The sequence below is a fragment of the Chroicocephalus ridibundus genome, chromosome 3 (genome assembly GCF_963924245.1).
Source record: "Chroicocephalus ridibundus chromosome 3, bChrRid1.1, whole genome shotgun sequence".
Taxonomy (NCBI): domain Eukaryota; kingdom Metazoa; phylum Chordata; class Aves; order Charadriiformes; family Laridae; genus Chroicocephalus; species Chroicocephalus ridibundus.
The window spans coordinates 78462875-78487678 of NC_086286.1; the positions used below are offsets into that span (position 1 = coordinate 78462875).

Genomic DNA, 24804 nt, shown 5'->3' on the forward strand with positions numbered 1-24804 from the left:
TTCAGAGCTGCAAAGCTGTGGTTGTAGAAAATAAGTGAAATTGTTGGCATAGAGAGCTTTTGTGCTTACAGAACAAAAAAGTGCACAAATTTTGTATGTTTTGTGAGGTCAGGTAATTTTTTATCTTTTTTTCCCCTAATGCATGGCTGAAGTTTCCTGTAAATTACTAAAGATAGATCTCTTTCTTGCCACTGCTCTGGGTAAATTCATTGTAACTGCTTTTCAGGAATGTAAAAAATTTACTTAACGTTTTCTGTGTAATTATAAAGAATGCACTACATTTCCTTGGCATACGCGCTATTAACAGTAGTCATTCAATGAGCCTTAGGTTAGCATTATGATGCTGCCATTAGAAGTCTCTGAATATTGTAGTAAATTAGGATGTTCATTTTCATTCTAATGTCAATAAAAGTTTCTGGAAATGTGGCCTGTGAGAGGGTGAAAAATTTTGGCAGATTTGTTTTTTCTTGTGTTATCATTTAGGAGCCTTTTTAAATTGTTTTATTTATTTTAACACTTGGATATAAATAGGAATGCTATAGTCACATTCAGGTGTCTTCAAACACGAACGCTTTCCCAGCGTTCTTGGTACTCTGCTGTGAGGAATTCCTGTATCCATTTAGATTAGGAAGAACTCCATATTATGATATGATAGATCATATTATATCTCAAAATAGTTGAGGTTGGAAGGGACATCTGGGATTAATCTGGTCCAACTACCCTGCTCAAGCAGGGGTGTCTAGACACAGTTGCCCAGGACCATGTCCAGATGGCTTTTGAATATCTCTGAGGATGGAGACTCTACAACCTCTCTGGGCAACCTGTGCCAGTGCTTGGTCATCCTCACAGTGAAAAAATGTTTCCTGATATTCAGAGGAAGCCTCCTGTGTTTCAGTGTGTGTCCGCTGCCTCTGGTCCTGTGACTGGGCACCACTGAGAAGAGTCTGACTGCATCTCTCTCTGCACGCCCTCTTCAGGTATCCATATTACGTTGGTAAGATTATCCCCTGGAACCTTCTCTTTTCCAGGCTGAACAGTCCCAGCTCTCTTGCTCTGTCCTCATATGGGAGGTGCTCTGCATTTCTCCTTATTGAACTTCATGAGATTCCATAATCTGTTCTTTAATCTTGTATATCTAATATAATGCTCTGTCTACAAAATGTGTGTATTCTTCATCTGTTTTTCCATCCAGATTTTCAATATGTAAATGAGGAGGACTTTCCAAATGCATTTGTGTCCTTTAATTGAGCATTCTTGGAACTGAAGGAGGAAAAAAAATTGTTCTTTCTGCATTGTGGCTATATTTCTGTTACAGCAGGGAAAAAGCTGCTGTAGATGCATTGCAAGTGACTCAGAAAGTGTGAGTAGCAGTTCGAATGTTGTAAATACAGTTATAACACAGATACAAATTTTGAACTTTTATCTTTAAGTAAATGAAAATGTAGAAATCAAGCCTAAAGAGAGCCCAGTGCCTTAACGTGTCATTTTATTGAAAGTTATTATGGGTTCTTTAACTTAATAATTTTATATTTATTTTACATCCTTATTTTTTAAATGGCAGTCTTAAAAAATCGGCAGTAGTGGTTGACCTTCCTTTTTACAGAGCAGACCATTTAGTGTTTTTTATTGTTATATGTTCTTTTAAATTTTAATGAATTATTATTGGTGCACATAAAAAAAACATTTATGGAAAAGGCTACTTACTAGAAAGGGATGGCTGACAAAAGGGGAAAACCATGAAAAATTAAAACAAATACATTGTTTTAAGGAAACAGTTCTATAATCTGGCATAATTTGCCCTTTCTCCATCCTCTTGATGTGAAGAGGTAGGGCTTGTTCCACACTGAAAGAACAGGATTTGCACCTTTTAGTAGTTGTCTTAGTCCTGGAGGCCTAAGTAGAAAGGTGACAGTAAAAATTCTTATGAGGGAGCCCAACGCTTTCTTGTCACATGATGCCCTTAGCAATCTGAAGGCACTCAGGAGAAAAAGGGACAGCTGTCATAACTTCAGTAATCCTCTGATATAATCTGAATTTACCAGCTCTGAATTTTTATCTTGGAATTTATAAAAATTATCTTTCCATTGAGTCATATTAGAATTTTGTTATGTGCTCTTCCTTCTGCTATTTCTTGTCACCTGATCTTGTAACCTGCCTGTTATATCTCAGGTTTTTTTCCTGCTCTGATTGACAGCATCTCTTTCGTAATCTTGTTTTATTCCTGTTTTTGAGATACCATTATTATTTCCGGTGTCCAGAGATGACATCTACAACTTTCCATGTGTATATATTGAAGTGTCACCTCTGTGAAGCTATCTATATCTGAATGAATTGATCAGATTTTATTGTATTTTACTGGGTTTATGTGGCAAGATTTTGGTAGCCGGAGGGCCGCAGGGGTGTCTTCTGTGAGAGGGCACCAGGAGTTGCCACCATGTCAGACAGTTTCAGCTGGGTCCAAGACAGACTTCTTCATTTCCTGTCACATTTTAATGTTTTTGGAACAAGGAGTAGGCCAATTATAAGTACCAGGTGAAAATTAGAGAATATTTACATTGTAAGGTGAGACACGGTGGTAAGGCACTGGAACAGGTTGCCCAGGGAAGTTTTGGTTGTTCCATCCCTGGAAGTGTTCTAGGCCAGGCTGGATGGGGCTTTGAGCAACCTGGTCTAGTGGAAGGTGTCCCTGCCCACGGCAGGGGGTTGGACTTAGATGACCTTTGAAGGTCCCTTCAAACCCAAACAATTCTATCATTCTAAGAACCAGAGAGGTTTATGGTAGGTGTACATAATAGGAGAAACTGAGAAAGTCAAAGTACATTTGTTGACTCAAGGATCTTATCTTAATCTTACCTTAGAAAATGCAGATAAAGAGCTTTTAACTGTTTGCAGTGAGAACTAATAAAAACTATTATCTAATCTCTGAATAGATTGTAATGACTAAAATGCTGTAGTAGAGTTACAGGGAAGTCTGAATTTAATAATACTGCCTGATGCTCCTATATTAAAAACATGAAACTTTTAAAAAGCATTGTTTAATAACATTTAGCCAACTGCTGTGTTCCTATTGGGAATATGCATTACTGTAGGCAGTATTGAGCTTACCAAAGACTAATATAAGAATCAAGTATATTTTAATTTAACAATGCATTTGGTGCTCGAATGTTTTCTGTTCAGAAAGAAAATAGCTCCAAAATTACTTTAAAAAAAAAAAAAAAAGATCATGACAAAATGTTTGATGGTCTTAAAATATATAAAACTAGAAGGAGTTGCTGTTGTGCTTCTGTGGAGAGAGACCTGGACAGGCTGACAGGAACCTTGTGAAGTTCCACAAAGAGAAGTGTGAAGTCCTGCATCTGAGGAAGAAAACTGCAGGCACTACTACATGCTAATTGAGAAGCAGCTTGGCAGAAAAGGACCTGGGGCTGCTGGATGAACACAAGCCAGCAAGGTGCTGTTGCAGCGAAGGACAACAGTGTCCTGAGCTGCATTAGGCAGAGGGTCATCAGTGAGTCAAGGGAGGTGATTACTCCCCTCTACTCAGCACTAGCAAGACCACGTCTAGAGTGCTGGGTCCAGTTGTGGTTTCCCCAGTACAGAAGAGACATGGACATACTGGAGTGAAAGGCCACAAAAATGATTAAGGGATTGGAGTCTCTGTGATAAGGGGAGAGTCTCAACGAGCTGGGGTTGTTTGGCCTAAAGAAGAGAAGTCTCTTGGGAATCTCATCAATGTATATAAATGTCTGACAGAAGACAGTGAAGAAGATGGAGCCAGACTCTTCTCAGTGGTCCCCAGTGACAGGACAAGAGGCAATGGGCACAAACTGAAACACAGGAAATTCCATTTTAACATGAAAAAATTTTCTCTCTGCGGGCCTGGCCAAACACTGGAACAGCCTGTCCGGACATTGTGGACTCTCCATCTGTGGAGATACTCAAAATATGACTGGAAGAGGCCTGGAGCAACTACTTTAGCTGTCCCTGCTTTGAGAAGGTTTTGGTCTAGACGATCTTCAGAGGTCTTTTTGAACCTCATTGGTTCTATGATTTATTGGCCAAAGTTCTTCTGACTTGCTTTTCTGCTGAACTGATCTCTTACAACTTCAAATGTGTGGACTTTTTTAAACTTTCTGGAAACATTCTAGGAGGATAGTGCAGCACTGGAACAGGTTGCTCAGAGAGGTTGTAGTCTTCATCCTTTCAGGCCTCTGGACTATGATGAAACAAAGCCAACGCTGCCCTGGTTTATTGCTGGCAGTAATTCTCAGTCAGGTGGGAGGTTGGCCTAGATGACCTCCGGAGGTCCCTCCAACCAGGTGTGTCTCTGATTCTGTCTCCCTCTGAACTTTAGATCCATGCGTTCATCAGACTTGATTTAGAAAATAAGTAAGGATTCTTGCTAATCACCATGAATGGGGTGATGAATTGATGCAAACAACTTAACCTCCTGTAGCCGCAGTTATTTGAGGGACTGTTATTATGCACACAGTGACTTACCTTCTGTCCCTACTATTTGGAATTTCTGCAGCTGGGGGGTGCTACCACTGCACATGCACAAAGAACAACTTTATCTGTTGTACCTGCAGGTGTCATAACATAGAGACAGTGCTGCAAAAGAAAATGTTTCTTCAGCCCAGATTTCCCCAGGTGCTTGCAAACCAGCAATGAAAGGTCTGCGGTCAATGCATCTGAAGTAACTTATGTTTGCTTCTAGATCAGTAACTGTTATCTGTTTATAGAACAGGTGTAAGTTTATGCAACAAAAGCACCTAAGTTCCATTGCACGCTCTTTTCCCTGGCATTAACATGGAGAAGTTGTCATTGGGGTGAGGATAGTTTGCCTCTGTGCTGATGCATTTTGATGACACTGCAATAAATGAATGTATTGAATAATTAAATCCCTTCACGTTAGCTGCGAACTAGCTTTCACTTTGTTAGAGTCACATTAGCTATACTATTAGATAATGGTAAATTTTCATGGTTTTTCATATCTATGCTAGTTTATAGCATTTGTTTTGTTTTTGATGCTGATTGTCAAGTGGAAGACTGTCCTCACTGTTCTGTTCTGTATTTTATCCTCCTTCTCCCTTAGGAAGTGGGCAGGAGGTGGGGGAAGGAAGGAAGGAGGAATGAGGTAACACTGAAAAACGTGTTACAGCACGTCATCTGCTGGAATGGTAGGCAGTTTCAGGTTGTTTGCATCCTATGAGAGTTGTTTTCGGAAGTTGACATAAAACCATGCAGATGATGAAATTATGCTTACTTCACTGAGTGATCTGGCTGTGCAGTTGTGCGCGCACTTTCACACAGATCAAAATGTGCTTGTTCTTCTGTAAAAAGTGTATCATATCACTATATATGGTTTTGAAGTAAAAGGCATAAAACATGTTTTTCATATTTACCGATAATTATAGCTAAGTGTACTTAGTTTCAGACAATTACTCTCAGTGGCTTGATTGGAAACTTGAAAAGCAGGGTTTGTATGTGCTAGCAGGTGTTCCTCTAAATATAGTAAGTAGTTCTGTCCGCCCATTTTCTGCATTTTATGCAATGGCAGTAACAGTTGTTAAAATACATTTGAAATACCAGAAGTTTTGTAGAATTCTGTAACGTTATGTAAATACAAGACTTACTCCCTGCTCTCCCCATGTTCTTTCCAAAGAATTTGATAGTTACTCATCTTTTTATTTCTGCAAACAAAAAAGGTATCATAAAATATATTCGGTACTAAAAAGATGAACATTTAAATGTGAAAATTATGATAGTAAATGCATTTTAGGCACATTACATTGTGCACAATGTTTGTTGATCGTAAGGTTCTCAGGCTAATTTAGACAGATACAGGACGTGGGAAAAAATCGGGTGGTTTAGAAAGTTAAGATCTATGTGTATATACATAGAAAATCTTGCCAGTAAGAAAGCAACAGGTGTCTTAAAAAAAAAATAAAAAATCCCATTTTCCTGTCTACTTTCTGTATTAGTCCTAATGTTGGTTGCAGAAGCTCTTAGAACAGATCACAGATCTAAGCCTCTTTCTGTTCCTTGGGCACTCTGGGTGAGGTAATGCATTCTCTTCACCCAGCAACGTGTAGCTTTTTAGTGACTGGAAGAAGGAACAGTCGGAGATCCACGCTGCCAAAACGGAATTGAAAGGCAGAGGAGAGACAGTTACTCAACCTAAAAAAAATAACAAAGGAGACAATACATGAGGAAATAAGATGAATAGAGAAATGAGTGTAAGAATACGGACAAAGGAAAACTAAATAATTTGATCTCAGATCAGACTGATCATTCTCAGAACAGATGAACAAAAGCTGTTGGATTTAAAAAAAAAAAAAAACAAACAATGACAAAACCAACAAATAAAGCCCCCTCTTTCCTCCCCATTGTCTGTCCCCATGAAAGGTGTCACTGATAATTCTCATTCTAATCATGAGTTATATAACTCTTCAAAAATGAAAAAAAACCCACCCAAACAAATCAACATCCCGAATGATTGTTTAAAAAGATTATAAATACAGTCTCTCCCTTTTGATAATATCAAATAAAATACTTACATACCTGTTTGACATCCTCTGGGGCCATAAAGACAGGAAATTTACCAACTGTGCTTGAAAACATAGTTTTATGTTGTAGTAACAGTGGTTTCACTGTCATCTTCATTAAGCAGAGTAATGGAGGAGTCAGGAAACTAAATTAACTTTGAAATCAGTGTTGTCCGAGTTATTTTGAAACTCAGCAAATTAGTTGCATAGTTGAAGACCTGAAGTGGGCAAAATTGCATGTACAAGGAGACTATTGTTTTGAGTTGCACAAAGCACTTCAGTTGCATTTATATGCAATAGTAGAATTGGAAGGCAGAGAAAGAGTAGGATTTACATACTTAGCACAACAAAATGTGAATAGTTGTATGTAAATTACATGCAGATATTTTTTTTATTTTATCAGTTTTGAAAAACAGACAAAAATATGGAAACTAAGAATTTTTATAGGACCCCTGTACTGACAAGGTTTAAGGTTTTTAAGGGTAGGTAATGTGCTATGATAAAGCTAAATTCCTGCGTAGTCCAAAGGCGATAGTTGTGTTTCTGATTTTTATACACACAAAATAGTAGGAACAATTAATGAAAGACCATGCTGTTCATCCTGAATTAGCTATTTAATCCTAGGTGAATGACTGTGTTTTTAGTTGATTATGCTTCTCTAAGGATTTTCAATTTTAAATACATGGATTTTGTCTTTATTTACAGAGGGGTGTTTTATTTGTGGGTTGGTTTTGGTTTTCTTTCAGTTGTGATTTTCAATTTACTGTGCTCAAAGACTGTAAAAAGAAGGGAGAGATGAGCAGCTGGGAGCTATGCATAGTAGGAAGAAGATGGCATTGTTCCCTGTAAGAAATACCCATGATTCAGTTTGGACCACTTGTGGAAAAGACGGCATGCTTCCGTTTGATCTTGTATCTAGTGCTTTAGTAATATTATGTATTATGTACAGACTCACTGAGGCATAGTGGAGTAAAGAAGTGTGGATGGTCCATTAAGCACCTCCCCATCCGCCCAAACATACAGCATTTTAGTGAGGGGAAAAAAAAAAAAACAAAACCAAGATCATAAACGAACGCCCACCAGATTTCAGACAGAACATATGATGTAATTATATGTTCTGGCTATTCTGTGATTCTGACTAGATCCTATCAGCGTGTATTTAAGTTGTCATTAAAATGGTCACAATATTGATAGACTTCATAATTAAGGGATTACATCTTCAACTTTTAATTTTTCTAAGGTAATTCTATTAGAACTGATCAGTCCTTTCCTTAGTTCCTACAGAAAAGATTGGACTGATTTTAACCAAAACAAAACCCATTGTCATTAATGCCTTGTATGTATAAAATAAGGACTGTGTCTGTCTTGTCCACAGTATTAATTATTTTTTAGTTCCTTGTGTCTTTAATAAGTTTACATCCATTTGACTTTTGGTCTCATTCCTACAAATTATTTTCACTGAATAGAACTACAAAAGCATTCTTCTTAGATCAGTTTGTAGGATTGGGATTTCCACAGCCTTTTCGGACAAGGGATTCTGTGATCTCTTATTTCTAATTGAGAGGCTTCTTTTCAGACATTGCAGTAGAGCATGAGGTTTTACTTTGATGTAACAGGTGGGATCTCATGCATTCTTTTTCTTTTATATTTAAATACTACCTGAGTTAGCTATCTGAAGTCTTCATTTCTCCTTTGCTAAAAGGAAAGCAGGAAGAAAAAGGTAGGTGATCATCTACAAAGAAGCCGAACTCAAACTTCAGCATCTATTCTCTGGAATACATATCTTGCATTTTTATGTGAAATGGTAAATGTATCTTATTTCATAGAGTGTGTTTTAAAAAATTGTACATTATACATTTTTGTTGCGTGATGATGTTCATCGTGATCTAGTTGAAGATGTCCCTGCTTACTGCAGGGGGGTTGGACTAGATGACCTTTAAAGGTCCCTTCCAACCCAACACATTCTATGATTTATCTTAATAGGATTGAGCTGATAACCTTGTCCTGGAATAGTTTGGGATCTGTATTGCAACACTGAGTAACTGCATTACATGATGACTTCAAAAAAGGTATATACAGCCTTCATTCACATCTTTTATTCTTTGCATGATATGTCCTCTGGCAAGCTTATTATTCTAGTTGAATTTTTTTTAAGTAGCCATTTTTAAAAGCAGGTTTATATCTACTAATCTAGCTATGGCATTTTAAACCTTTTTTTTTTTTTAAATGTATATTTCCTTGGGTTTGGTTTGGTTTTTTTTAAAAATATGATGTAATTATATCGCATACTTTTAATCTGGCTGCTCGGCATGATCACAGTCATCTCATAACACTAAGGACTCTATGTACCTATTTATGACTATAGTTCTGGTGTGTGTGCCTTTATTTTGTTTAGCAGAATTGGCATCTAGGCTATGAAATAATCTGTGAGCCTACCCTCCAAGTTATGCCAGTAAATACTAGTGTCTTAAAAAAATTTTAGCTAAGCATGCGTATCATTAACAAAAGAGAGTAATTGGGGGGTGACATAGTTGCTGGTGCCTTCTACTGATGGGAATAATTTTCAAAGAGAAGGAAACATTGCTTTTCCCAAGCCTTTTCATTTCAGGAAGGTTTAGTAACAGTAGCGTTTCCTTTTTGTCATGAATTATTATCTTTGTTTGCTTTTAAGATTACATAAATACAACTCAGTTCTTTAGGGTTAGCTTGTAATGGTGTTTTATCTTGGTAACATCACCCAAGGAAAGAATGAAATGGCCTTTTATAATTAGACATATTGTGATCTACATGGAAGAAGAAAAATTAAATGTAGATCTTTTTTCTGTTAGTTCATGTGTCTATAATAAACTAATTAAGGTAGGGTGACTGATCTTTCTATATCAGTTTTCAGAATCCACTTTGTAAGCTACTGTTTACCAAGGTGGTTTGTTTTGGTTTTTTTGTTGTTGTTTGTTTGATTTGGTTTGGGTTTTTTTTTGATTTTGAGTTCATCACTGGCAGTGGAAACCAGGATCTAAAAATTCAGGTCTGTGTTGGACTGTATAGAGCTCTCAAGAACTGAAGGGTACTGTAAGAGTAATGTGTACCATTAACTGGAAGTCCTTGTTCTTGAAAAGACTCCTGCCACTGGAGGCAGATTGAAGAGCACCCTGCACAATCATTAGTGACATACATTGTTTGTGTTGGAAAAAGCCCCAAAACCATTATCATTATTAGTCCACCATGTGTTCTATTTCTGGTATTAGTTGATAATCAAAGGTATATGTCCGAGTCCAGAATTTCTGTAAAACTCTTTGCAAATACATATGTTGCCCAGGGTTGTTGGAATTGTTTGATTTAGGATTCTGAATTTGTCAAGTAAAGATAAATTCACTTTTTGTTAGCCCTGAGATCATCCTGTGTTCTCAGTTGTTCACAGATCTGACCAAATGCTGCTTTCATAGTCTTAAATTAACGATCAGTTCTTTTGCAAACTGTGTCCCTTGGATCTCCCTTCTAGGGAAGAAAAGCTTCATAATTTTCCCTTTCTCTCCTCCTCAGAGTCAGCTGGTGTTTCTTTGCCAGAACTATCGGGGAAGTTTTTCCACAGAAGGCTCCCAGGGTGTTTGTAGAAGGAGTAGCACTGCTTCCTAAATGTTCACTTTGTCTGTAGAAACAGTTTATCAGATGGGAATATTTATTCCTTTTTCATTAAACTAGTAGATATACAATTAATATTTAAGACAGATTGGTTGAAATGTTTGTTCCATAGTGCTGCTTTCGCTGCTAATGCTTATTGAGAAACTGCATTTTTCAAGTGCTTGAACAGAACTTTCAGATTCTTTCAGGCAAGAGGATTAAGCCAGATTTATTTTCGCAGGGTATGCCTGCACAAGTCACAAACCAAAAATATTTTCTCTATGCCTTGATCTACACTTGCTTGCTGTTTTGTTTGTTTCAAGTCTACCACTACCACCAAGAAATGATGTTAATAGATAGAGTGATAAAAGTGAATGATAGAAGCTGGTTTTACTTCCTAACAGTAAATAAACTGCATTGACACTGACCTGTAGAAAACCTTCTAACCACTAACAGAGCTGCACTTTGGGAAGTAAAGTGAAGAGTAATTTGTGGTTTGGTTGGTTAGAGCATAAAGCTCTAGAATTTTGGATAAGTATAGGTGCAAAAATTTGACCAACAAGACTCACAACGCTATCTTGTATATTAAGGGCTTCAACTCACAAGAATATTATTACCATGTTGTGACAAGAAATCTGTCCTTCAGCTGGGTTTGCCTGTGTTGCGTGTGTACACCTGCATCTGTATGCTTCCTTCTATGTTGCAGAACGCCCTACAGTTGTAATGGAACAACTTTTATCATCCTGCAGTAACTTATTTTTATAAGCATTAAAAATTCCTTTATGGTGTAAAGTGGCTCTTGCCTGTTGGTATGAAGCTCCGTGTATTTCTTTTCATGAGGAGGAAGAGGGCTGGAAGAAATCTCTTTATACGCAACTGTACATACAATATGTGTACAACCTTAACTTCAGATAGAAGTAGCCACAGAAACTGTCAGAAGCCTTGAAAGCATATGATTTTGTTGAGATATGCCTTACAGCGGGATAATCCACTGTGGCAGGGGGAATTAGAGAAGTATTTTAAAAATAAATGGCACTTAAAAATTTTAGAGACTCTGATTGAACACAGGTATATAAAAATGCATATATTTATCATATGTTAAAAAAGTATTAAAGAAAGCATGTTGCTGAATAAATTATTATTGACATTTCCTATCATCATTGCATTACACGTGTATTTAATTATCATGGCAAATGATAGATAGTTTTTGAGGTGATAAATAGATTTGTCTTTTATACTTGAAATATTTCCTGAACTAGAAAATACCATCTTTCCAGACAAAGCATTAATTCTGAGGTTGTTAATGTAGAGTAACAGAAATGTTAGGAAAAAAAAAATCACAGATGTTAGGAAAAATACATGTGAAATATCCAACTTAATTAAATTCACAGAACCAAAGGGCAAATTTCGAGAAACACACAGATGTGTGAAGTGCTGCTTAAGAGCAGAAGAGCTTGCAAAGCCAAGCCAAAATGGAGGAAACAAATCTCATACTCTGTCTATGGCACTGGCAAAGAATAAGAATAGGGAAAGCACGTGTACAGCCATTCTCCTCTAAAATATCTTGCTAGCCTTGAGTTTGTGTGGGATTCAGATTTCCAAGGTCAAGAGAATGATCTGAGTAACTGTAAAATATGAAAGATCTAATTGACCATCACCAGTATGTAAAGTTTCTAGTAAAAACTTTCATAATCTTTGGAGAGTGTGCTGAGCCCACGCCTGGAGGTGCAACCATCAGCACACTTAGGTGTCTAACTTCCAGCAAAGGCTTTTTAAGAAACCATAGGTTGACATTCATACTACTGCATTCTTCCAGGAATGCGTATCAGGAGGAATGAGCTGAGCACATTTGATGCACATAGACAGTAGGGAGTTAGGCCCAAACCACAGCTCTTTTTTCTTTGCCAGATTTCAGAAACATACAGGGTACAAATGCCTGTATCCTGGTGATTAAGGTATTCTCCTAGAAGGTGAGAAGGATGGATCTGAATAGATGGGGAGTTTCTGCTTAGTGAGTCAGTGTTTCCCTTTAGTGCTCCAGTGCCTAGGCTGTTATGTGCGAATTGGGCAATAACATAAATTAATCCAGTTGTCTGGATACACATAATATGGTTGAGAAAACTACATGTGGGAAATGTTTAACATAATTTGAGGTGCTTACTTCAAGTGTAGCTTAGGTATCCATAAAAGAGGTAAAGTTTCAGAAACACACTTCTCTTGCACATTCCATTTTGGTGTTTGTAGGTATTTCCTCTACTCAGGATACTGAGTATTGTGAATACTATTTTGCTATACCTAAGGCTGTACATAAAGACAATGAAGGTGCTTAATGGAGCCTGTGAATTCCATCCCTAGAGCCAGCCACCTGATTTCTTATCCTTTGGCCTTTAATGATGAGTTTTATTTTGGTTCTGACTCTTGGATACAGTTTAACAAGAGCAGTTTAAACCGTACGGTTAATTCAGTGAGATCACTTAAGTCACAATTGTTATTTTTGGTAGTTCTGTACACCAAGAATAAAAGATTCCATTTTCGGTTATACAAAAAATTAATTTTAAACATTCTGGAAGCAGCCTTATCTTTGATTCCTAATGAGTGTATCTTTAATGGGAAAGAAACTCAAGCAATGAAAAAAAAATTTCAAAGCTTTTCAGTGCACTGTATATTACAAAATGGTCAGTGTGTATGCAAAGAAAAATTTCCAGGTGCAATTTGCATGCATAGTCATACAGAACTGTGCTGCTTGTCATGCTCATGTTAATGGCGTTCACTACTTAATAGCTGTAAAAATACTTCACTATAGTCCGTCAATACCCTCCTTATAATTTGTTGCCAAATACCTACCTGAACAGGCATAAGCGGTACTGATGTCAGTATCTCTGTCTATGGTCTTTTGTCTCTTATTTTCCTGTCTCCTGTTGCAAGTCACTTGGAGATACCAGTCAAAATCAGTACACGGAAAGTGGGAAGATGTTGATGAAATCTGTAGATGAGGCAGTGTAAAGTATAATTAAATCATGAAAGATCATGATATTATAGAGGAAAGATTGAATAATTCTGAAGACTAAATTGATTAGGGTGAAATGTAATAAAAAATGTAAATGTCAAAAAAAGCATTTTTACATTTATCAGTAGAAGAGTGCATGAGGAAACCTGAGAAGCACTAGCTGACCCAGATAATAATTGCCAAGCAAAAATGAATCTGAATTCTGTAAAAGGCACATTTGAAATTAGGCTGTATTTGATGAAGTATTTCTGAAATAGCTAGAAATAAAATAGGGCCATTTTACAAAGCCCTCAGAAGATCTAACGTCAAATTTTGTATTCAGGAATGATATATTATGATTGTAATACATGTAGCTAAGGACTATGAGTGGTTTATTTGATGTACAAAGTTAAAGTTTAAAGGAGTTGTGACCCCACCTCATTTAAGTACACCAGAGGGTAAACACTGACAGAAGGAGAGTTTCTTAAGATAAAAGATGATTCTGGCAAGAGAAAAAATGTCTATAAGATGGGGCATGAATACATGTAGTTACAATAGAGCCCTGGTCTACAGCTGAGGCTCCAAAGCACTGTAGTAACAAAAGGAATGATGAACATCACCCATATTCTATAAATTCTTCCATATGAGAGGTTTACTCTAAAGTAAGTTGACTTTCTGTGTATAGCCTGAAGAAATTTTAAGTTCTGGTTAAAACGTTCCCTTCTGCAGAATGGTATGTCAAGGTTTTCAGTACCAGTATAATGGTTTAGCCTTCAGTATCTTTTTTTTTTTTTTTAAAAAAAATAAACAACAAAACAACAACCAATGAAACAAACAAAACCCCAGCCTTTTCTCCTTTGTTGACCACTGGATATTAATTTGGAAAATCTAAACGTTCAAGGCCCTTGTCTCAAGTGGACTGGGCTTTCACATCAGATAACAGGATTTTTATGTCATGTTGTAATTAATGGTAAGATCCAATGGAAAAATAAAGAGGAGAAACATACAACCGTAACGTGACAAATGAATGTGCTACAGTGATATACAGAAAGTATTTAGAAATTATAATTCTGTTGATAAAAGATGAGAATAAACGTACATTGTTTTTTAAAAAGGAAGTAAAAAAAGGAAAATGCCTACAATGCAGAGGTAAGATTATTTCAAATAAATTATTCCAGATAAACTAGTTACTGTACTAGTAATCTTACCAGCTTTAATAGGTTCAGCAACTAAGTTGCAAGAAAGGTTTGGACTTCTAAAGATAGGAACTTCCGCATATACATGAGTGCAAGGACAGCAGAATGCAATTTAAGTGCTTTTCTTTTAAATACTTAAATTTATGTAAGGTTATTAGATATGATTGTACCCCCTTAACTCAGCCTTTATACTGTGAATTGTCTTGTTAGTAGTTTGCAGTAAATCTTGCACTCAAATAGGAAACCAAGTAATGAATTCTGCACCAAACTACCTTACTTCGAATTCTCACTTCAACAGTAGCCACCAGCAGATGCCTAGAGAAGGGCAAGAATAGGATTAGCCCATATGGTACTTCCTATTATTCTTTCATCTTCTGAGCATTTTCAGCTTGAAGGGTTTGTGGACTTTTGGGGGTTAGTCTGTTTAGGTACCTGCAGTGATTCTGTCTCGTAAGTGCTTTTCTGGTTTTTCCTTGACCTCATCAAGTGAGCTTCTTGTGTTCAGCACAGAGTCCAGGGGGTTGCTGCTCATAGTTTGAAGTCCTACCACAGAACCTGGCTCCTCCAACCTTTATGTCATGTCCGTTTGTTTGTTTTATTGGAAGAAACCATGAATACTTAATCTCTATCTAAGGTGTTGCCTCTGAAGATTTTGTAGATCTCTATCAGAGATTTTTTGCAAACAGAAGGGTCCCAGGCTATATGAGCATTCCTTGTAGAGAGCAATTCATGCCCTGGGTAGTTCTTGCCCTCTCAAAACTCTTTCCACTTCTACTGTGTCCTCTATTGAGAGGAACAGGCAAAACCTTCATGCAAAATTTGAAGTATGGAACAAACAGAAGTTCATAGAATTATACAGAATGACCTTTTCCTGTTTTATACTCTTTTCCTTTCCCATTACTTCATAACTTTCATAATGCTTCTTAAATTTCCTAATTTGCTTTTTTACTACGGCCAGGCACTGAGCTGCTGCTTTCATGGGATTAGCTAGCATAACCCCACTCTTCTGCTCCTTAGTGTTACCGGTCTACTCAGAGCCTCTTGTTTTATATATGAAGCCAGGATTAGTTTTCCATACATGTATCGTTTTACATGAATCTAAATTGAATTTCACCAGCCACTTTATTACCTGATCACTCAGACTGATAAGGTGTTTTTGCAGTTCTTTAAGGCACTCATCCTGACTGCGTTGAATAAGCATGTACCATCAGTAGGTTTTCTCACCTCACTGATGTATCCCCTTCTCCTTCTCCCTTGCCATGTTACTTATACACGTCTTAAACAGGACAGTGCTCAGTACAGCCCCCTGCACAAGTGACTTCCCTCCATTGTGAGAGCTGAGTCTGAACTCTTATCTTCTGGTTCCTCTCTTAGTTGGTTATTTTCCCATAATACAACCTTTGCTTTTATGTCTTGTCAGTTTCCTTAAAAACATTTAGTAGGGTATTTTGTTTAAAGTCTTTTTGAAGTGAGTAGGTTGTGTGAGCTGGATCACCCTTGTGCACGAGATGTAACCCCTGCAGAGCACTTCAGCAGGTTTGCCTTTACAGAAGCTGTATTTGCTCTTCACTGGTGGATTGTATTTATTGAGATGTCCACTAATTCTGTCTTTTATTATACTCTCTACTATAAAATCTCAGGCTTACACAAATGTGTTCCCCAGAACATTTTTGTTTCTCAAGCTTGGCATTGCATTTGTCAGCTCCAGTGTTTAGGTACCAAAGAAATTGTCGTCATTTGGCTACTTCATCCTGTATTTCATGAGAACCCTTGGGTGAATACCATGGAGCCTAGGCAGTATGTTAATTTGCGTGCTTGTACCATAGCTTCTTCCATAGCTACTTTCATTTTAAACCGAACCTCTGCTTAGTGACTTAATGACATAGTTGTTTAGTCAGTTGATTACACTTTACCCAGTAACAACAGCATTTGCTTTAGTAAGGCATGTAGTCTGACACTGTGCTTCTGATACGATACCCTTCAGTAGTCTCTACTCCTGCCTGTAAGGATTCAGTTGTTTTAGGAGCCTCTTCTGGCTTTTTTTAGCAGTCATCTTCATTTTTATATACTTCCACCTTCTGAAGATTAGCACAGCTGTGGCGATTTTTCATGGCCTTTGTTGCTCATGCAGTGATACTGATTTTCGGTACATTATAGTCACTGCTTCAGTGGCACTTCCACTGTGAGGTCTTGGACGGGCGCTATGCATTCCTCAGTGCAAGCATGTCATGGGTAGTGGTTCCTGTTTTGTGATGCTGACCGTGAAACAACCTCTGGTCTAAAAAATCAGTGGGATCTAAATAATGTCATATTTATGATGTTTGTTTCACCTACATTATGTCTAATACAATTGAATGCTCTGTCTTTGTTACATCTCTGATGTCTGTTAGTAGGTGTTGCCTCTACAATTGGTGTCACTATCATAGGTGGGCAGGTAGCAATATGCAGCAAAACTTTGTATTTCTATCTGAAATTTCAATCCATGCAGCTTGTCTGCTAGTCACCGAAATGGTAATTTGTTACTTAGATTTGATTTTAAACTCTCTTTTTAGTACATAGTTCTGTTGTACACCTAGCACAGTTTACTGTATATTTTGTGTCCCCAGGCTTCCTTTCACAAAGTTTCCACTATGCCTGGTATATTAATGTTTTTATTTAGGACAAGAAATTGATCTGAAATGGTCCTTTGAATTTTCAATTCCTGTTCTAATGCTGAAAGTATAAATAATGTATTCTGCATTATTAATGCATTCTATAAATATTGAGACATGGGCATTAATAACTTTATAAAATTAAGCATTTAAAATGTAATTGTATGTAAAATGAAAGTTACAAAAGAAAAAGTGGCACAGAAAAGAACAAAATTAGACGTCTTAAGTGCTGTGTGCTAAAAGTACGAGCTGTATAGTACATGCTGTTAATGCAGAAACGCTGGTGATGTAGAAATATGCAAATGTGTACTTTCTCCAGCTCTTCTGTTGAAAGCCTAGAATAATAAAATGGAACAAATAGCTGAACAGATCAGCCAGAATAGTAACATTAGAATTATATACTTGACAGGACGTTTTTGTGTTACATGTATATCCCTCTCATTTTAAGGGGAAAACAATTTGGTTCGTTCAAAAAAGGAAATGGCATTTTCACTTAATTAGAAAAAAAATAAAGCACAACTAAGTCACATAATCAGCATTTCCTCCTTCTGATCTCTAGTGTTAGGTGACTCTGGTACCAGTAGGTCAGGATTCCACAGTTATTTGGGATTTGACCTCTAAAACAAAGATCTTCAGGGCAGGAGTAATGTCTTTATTGAGCATCTAGCACTAAATAGAGTCTCAACATGATACCACAGTAAAAATAGTAATAAGCACAAAAAGAGAACCTTTGCAAGTTTCATGATCACTTCTTTGCCCTTTGTTTTTTTTCTGTGTGTTCTCCTATGAGAACCCATGCAAATCATCTGGCCTTTTTGGGATTAATTTTATCTAAATTTAACACCCTGAACAATTTAGAATTATCCTAGTAGGATTTGTAGAGAGTGTTCTCTACCTATACAGATTTAGCACATGGTGTTTTGAAGCAGTTACCCCATGCATGAACTAGAGATGCCTGGTTAAAGCTCTTTAATCTGTGCCTCGGAAGACTTTTCAGCTGATCTGTGGAATTTACTGAATACTTAAGATTAACCATCTTCATTTCAGTGAACAAGCTCCAGGAAGCTTGCAGTTTAAATAATGTGAATAATGTAAGTAAGTACTGTGTTGCCCTCTCTACCCTCCAAATTCTTTGTTTGAAATTCAGCAACTGAAGCAAATTAAGTCCTTCCATTTTCTTTATATTTCTGTATTGTCAGAAGGAGTTAAAAACAGAATTATGAATGCAGCAAATAAAATGCTAAAATATGTAACAAACCGTTTCAAGACTTTCTAATTGTCTTATTTTATATATATGTTCCATTAATGCATGAGGAAGTCTTCTGTAGCACATAGGAACAAGCAGTTACTTCATGCTTAATTTATGTAACATCTTGAAAGAGTCTATTTTAATACTAAAAAAGTGAAATGCTTTCTTTAATGCAGAAATGTGGGAAATGTAGTATGTCCCCAGCCAAAGATAATTTAAAACATATTAAATACTCAATATAGTGTTTACTTTATATACTTTCTGGTAACAACTTTAGCTTGAATTTCTCAGAACATTTATAGAGCTGTAACACTTGCTCTTTATTTTTGCTGTGAAACTTGTAGACAGGAAAATGTAAGTGAAGAATCCAATAGCTTTACCAGTTGAAGTTAACAAATTACAATTTTTTTGTGTGTACGATATTTGTAACTCTTGAAATTTGCCTCCTAGATATGTTTATTTTTTAAATAATTTAGTAGATGCAAAATTTAGATTTTTTTGTTGATGTACTCATTTCTCTGCTTTGAATTATTTTAATTAATCCATGAAAAATACTTTGATTATTTTTATCACCATTGCTTATTACTTTTAATTGGCCCCTTTACAATCATGAGAACTATGAGGGCCTTCTCTAGGAGAGAGAATCTAGAGGTGCACTGGCAATCTAATACACTTCTGCTTAGTTTTTGCCCTCTCTCATGAGTTTCTTTATTTGGGAGTTATTAGGAATATTTCTTCTCTGTGCGCATTTCAAGGGTTATTACAGACTTGTCCAAACTCCGCAGTTAATGATGCTGTTGCAGTAATGTCAGGAGAGCAGCTGAGTGATAGGGTTGTTCATTATAATGTCAGGAGGAGAAGTGGGGACCTTGCTGCCGGGACAGCAGTGCCAGACAGCGTTAGTGTGTTCAGTCAGAAACAAGCACATTCCAACTTCACAGGGTACTACGCAGCACATAATTATGCTTGACAATAGTCTCTTTCTCTCCCTGTCTCGGTTTACAGAGGTGAATAAAAATGCATGTTGGTATGGATTACGATGATTATATGCAGTTCTTTACAGTGCTGTTTTAAAAATGTTCACCTTTAAAGTGATAGATCAGATCATACTCTGAATGCTGGTAACTGAAGGCAGTGCACAACTAGAAACTAACACTGGAACCTTGAATGTAGGAAACGGTCTCATAAACAGAGCTTGTGATAAAAAGTTCAGAAATCCTCACCATAAAAAGACAGGCTCACTTTATTCATCCGGTTGCCTTTGTTTTCAGGCAGGTTTTCTTTTCCTGGCTAAGGTTCCATATAAGAGGTGCTTAAGAGGTATAGTAGTTGGTGAAGGCAAGCATATTCTTTATAAGTAGTCATCCTCACTGCCCTAAGGTGGTTGTACCAACATAGAAGAGACTCAGCATAACTGAGTTTCTGAATGATGTCCTTAGTTTCTGACTAAAACCAGAATTTCATTGCTTTCACTGGGCTGTTTCACCCTTGTGTAGCTGCTCTGATATGAGCAGCTGTGGATAAAGTTGTTGGAGCGATGGAGTTTTATCATCTATGCATTGGGTTAATTGTCTGTTTTTGCACAGGCCACTGAAAAGAATTGCATAGTAGTTATTGCCATCCAATCCCAGTCTAGCCTGGATTTCAGCTGAGAGGTAGAAGACTCAGGGAGCATTTATCTATTCCATGAGCCATCCAGTGATCTAACTGAGAAAGGAGTTTGCTTTGGGTCAACAGCAGAACTATTCAAATTCTGTCATATTTAGCTTGGACTCCAGTGTATCTGAGATTTTTTTTTTAAGCTGTTGAGTAAAACCGTAATATTTTGATATAAAGTGTCTTCCTTATGTGAGAAAGGGATAAAGGGCTGTAGATTTACTATCATTTTGGCAGTTACCTGGAGTCAATACAAGTCCTAGAATGACTAGCATTTATGCTCCCGACATAGATGACTAAGACTCTTTGACAGATGAATTCTATTAGAAGTTGTAGATGTTTGAGATGCTGCTCTCTGCTGTCTGTCCCATCTATCTCATGCCACTTTGCTAGGGTGGGGGGACATTTGTCTGCTTTTCACCTTTCTCAGTTCAGTACATCAGCAGATTTAAGCTAAGCTAAATTTGCTAGAGCTTGTGTGGTTGAAGCTTTGAGACAGGCAGAAAACCAAGGTACAGTTCTCTGGGCATTAGATTGTTTCCCTAGATGAGCTTTTTTTGCTGTGAGAACTCTTCCCCCACACTTTTTCTCCTGTGTTTGCCCAGTATTTTTATTTGGGACGAATAGAATTTATTCCCAGGTATAATGAAAGATACTTGTTTTCAACTAGGCAAGGTGACCTGTGGGTTTTGTGAAGATCGCAACAGCTTTCCTTGGGAGTTTGATAGACTTTCTGAGACATCTGTGCATGTTTTTAAGGACAGGTTAACCGATCATTTGCTAGCAATAACTTCCTTAGAATGAAAGAATGGACTGTAGATGACCTGAAACTTTCCCTGCTCTTGTACTCAGCTTTATAATTCTTAGTCTTTTATAACTCCCACAGGAGCACTCTTGGGATTTGCTCATTGTGGATTGCTGCAGCCTTCAGTCTCCTGATTATCTGGATGGGTCCAACACAGAGACAGCTCTTCCCTAGTGACCTCTGCAGGGTGACAGGCTGAAGAGAGGAGCAGGTTGGCAGAAGACGCCTTTGCTGGTTTCCTCCCCATTGGAAAGCCTAGAGGGGTTAGGAAGCAAATGGAGACAGGAAAGATGCTTTGCTGAACATGGCTGGTTTGAGCCCAACCATCGAGTTGGGGCTCTCCAAAGTGACTCAAAACAGCAGAAAATTTGTCCAGCTGTCCTTAGAGGAGTTGGGAAGCCCTGGCAGAGCTCCTCATGCTTTTTGCAGTGAAGTGTCTTTATCTTGCAGGAGTTGTCAGGGCTTCCTGAAGTGGAGATGGAGTCTTTGGGTAAGAGCGCTTTCTTGCCAAGGAACTCATTGTGTGGAGCCATCTCACCAGGCTTCATGTTCTTAGCACTCGCCTCGCATCCAGGAGTGCCCAGTATCATATTTTCAGTACTATTTCAGCAATAATGACCAGAAGCTGAAGGGGGATTTTAAAATTTGGTGTTCCCATCTACGGTTACGTTTAGAAGGAACAGGTGACCTTTAAGCAAGTTGGAAGTGGCAGGCAGGAAACTGGGGCCTCTTGAAGACATAAAATATATCAGTCTCATGTAGACTTTGAGAATTGTGGAAACTTATTTTCTCCACATCCTGCTCATTCAGTATCGGCTATTAGAAATCACTAAAAAAATATGGCAGTGATTTTAAATGAAACATTCTCAGCAAAGTACCTTCAAAGTGAAATTATCAACTTCTGCAGTGAGAAAAGCCTGTTCCTTCCTAAAGCTTTTTTGTTTCAATTTAACTGTTACTGTGCTGTTGTCTTGACTGGGTCTACAAAGAACAAGAACATCCTCCTCTTACCCTGGGTCTCAACAGTTTTGCTCTAAGTGTTGTGTAATCATTTGGTTATTTTCTCTAACTATGTGAAAAGGTGCTTCTCTTTCTTCAATAAGTAGTAACATTTTTGAGTTACAGCAATAGTAGAGAATAATTCCTTTTCGGGGAATAATTATAGCTTGGTAAACTGTTAGCCTTCATTATGAATGACTGTATGACTACAAGTGCTGGACAATCACTTTCAGCCTTTTTATTTATGGATAAGGTTGTCTAAATATTTACACAATGATAATTTAATAGTGTTACTGTAAAGTCTTCTATAAGGTTGCTTTTTTTTTTCCTTCTTCCTCTCCTCTTAATATTAGTAAAATATTTTCCCTGTAGTGGTGTCTGATATAAACTGGGTATTGGAAGAAGCAGCTTTGGCCTTATGATGTATCTTAACAACAAAACATAAGGGTTTTCTTCTTCCTATTGTTTTCCTTTTAGTTAGCTCTTTCTGGTTAGTTCTCTGGAGGAAAGCGGGTTCAGTGTATGATTGCGATATAAATTTTGAAACATCTTATTTCTTGTTGCTTTAATACTCCAGTTACTGTGATCCTCCCTCCCCCTGACTCAAGTACATTGGAACAGATCATCTCAACACTAACAGAAGAATAACTCCAAGCACGTAGGAGTTGTCACGTGAATTTAACCTTAGTTCATCTAAACATCTACATGGCAAGGATCGTCTCAGTACTAATAGACTAAATCCAAGCATGTAGGAGTTGCCATGTGAGTTAAATATATAATTATCTAAGCTGGTACCAGTCTTTAGTTGTAGCCGGGGACTTAAATTGGAAAAGAAAATACAGGCATTGCATAACCACAAGAGGTTTATTTATAACTGTTTGCATATGGGTTTTTTTCCTGGAAAATTAGCATGTGTATGTATTCCATAATTTGAGGTGGTTTTTTTGTTCCACTTTTTGCATGCATGTAGTTCAAAGCAGAAGTTCTGGTGTTGGCATAGAAAAATTGGAGTATTTCTACAATCGTGCACTGCAGTGAGTAGGTAATTTTGTTAATCTTTCTAGTCATCAGTTCAGGTGTGAATTCTGGTAGTATTTTTTCCCATGTGAGAGTCTAGCCCTTTGGGGACACTAGTAAATTGAGGTTATGGATATAATCCATACATAGATAAAGTTGGCATGGTTTTTGAAAATGTGCAGAAATAATATTAAGTTTTCTCTTTTAAATCTGTGCTTTTAGATCTCATCTTTGGGACCTTTCACCATGTCCATATATAAATACAAAAATATGTGTTTGTTTACTGACTAAACAGCAGTATTGGTTTTGTCACGAGTGTAGCATTCTCTCCTGCTTACTGTTGCAAGGTACCTCCAGACTATTAGTAGGAACATCTTATCTACTCTGTTAAGTGCATAGCCATTTCTGTTTTCTTTTGTAGTGTTGAACTGGGAGTAATACAAATGATTCGTGGTGGCTGCTTTAGTTTTTACTTGTTGCTGTCAGCAGCATTATTTTCTTCAGATTGCACTAAAGGTAGTATTTTTTTGAGCAAGCTTTTTACTTTCCTTTTTGGTTATTTTCTGTCCTTTTGATAAAGGTTTTGATTGAAGATCTTACAGAAAAGCCAAGCAGTTGTTTTTTCATTGCATCTGTCATTGTGGTACATAGGGTAAGGCAAAGACTTCAATTTTATTTACAGCTTGTATTTCTTATATTTATTGAGAAAAATAGAAATTTAGCTTCTTTTTAGATTATTTCAAATTAGTTGCTAAGAATTTTAGTGGTATAAAATTATTCTGTGCTATCTCATTAAAATCAACAATTTTCTACAGAGGAATATTATTTTAATTAATTTCATTTTGCTAGTTTTTACTGACAAAAAGATAGATGACTATCTGAATTTGCTGTATGAATATTCCCACTAAGCTTTATATGAATGTCTCCAATTTCTGTGAATGTTTGTGAAACTTTCCTGGAGATGCTAGTCACAGTGATGCCTTTATACTCTCATCCACCAGTGTCTCTAAGTTTAAGTAGGAGTTTTAAAGAGGAGGAAAACTTCTCATTTTGTTTTTATTAGTCTCCTGGCATTGATCAACAGAATACTCCCATCTCTGATACAATACATGAAGTAATATTTGCATAGGCATTTACCTTTCCCTTTCAAAACCAGGCCCTGGATATGCCAAAGTTCTCAAAACTGAAGATGTGTTTATCTTCAGCAGCACTCTTGAGGGTAGTGTCAGCCCTTGTGCGCACCATGCAGGGACCACTCTGCTCCTCTTCACTCCTCTCAACTGTCTGGCCAGGTCAGAGCTTCAAATGCTTATCTACAGTGCCAGAATAATTTGTAGGCAGTAAACTCTAGCTTTTGGGGGTTCACACTTATTTTTTAGCTCTTGTTGCATTCTCTTCTGTGGTGTAATTTTTACTGTTTACTTGGGTTTGGGGTTTGATTTTATTTCTTTGTTTGTTTTGTATGGAGAGCATTTAGTTGGGTGCTGGTTTAACTTTCTTTTTAAGAATTCAGTGCCTACCTTGGCATCCTTTTTGGAGTCTTTCCTTTGGTTCCAAGATTATTTTTTCTGAGTGTTTTCTTCAACCTCCTAAGTTCCAAAGGCATATTAAGACCTTGTAACCCTCACTGGAGGAGACTGCAATTCCACTGCAGCAGACAAGTTTTGTGCTTGGTGTTCATTGCACCTCACATATCACCTTGTATCTTTGCTTAGGAGATGTTTCCTCTTAGCTGGAACATCTTCCTCCTGACAGCTCTTTGGGATCAGGCCTGAAGCAGTTTCACCTTGAAAGGAAGTATTCAACATCATTCTGTTCAGTAACCCCTACATCTAGTCTGATTCCCTCGCAGCCCTTAGCCTTACCATCTCCATCTCTTTTTGGTTACGGGTTTTTTTTATTTTTTAACAAAATGCTAAAATAACAAGAAGCCACTCTTCTAACCAGAGAGAAACGGAATTAATCCTTCCCATCTAAAGAAAAGAATGTACTGCAGTTATTTTCTCCTGCCAAAGAGAAAGAGATCTTGGATCAGAGAGGTCTGGATGCCTGTATTTGTTGGTTCAAGATAATATGCAA

The 24804-nt window shown here is 37.2% G+C and overlaps 1 protein-coding gene across 7 annotated transcripts in view; it reads left to right on the top strand.

The window, feature by feature from the left end:
* WASF1 (WASP family member 1) overlaps positions 1 to 24804 on the top strand; it is a 101806-nt gene that overhangs the window by 27213 nt on the left and 49789 nt on the right. The window lies entirely within an intron of this gene.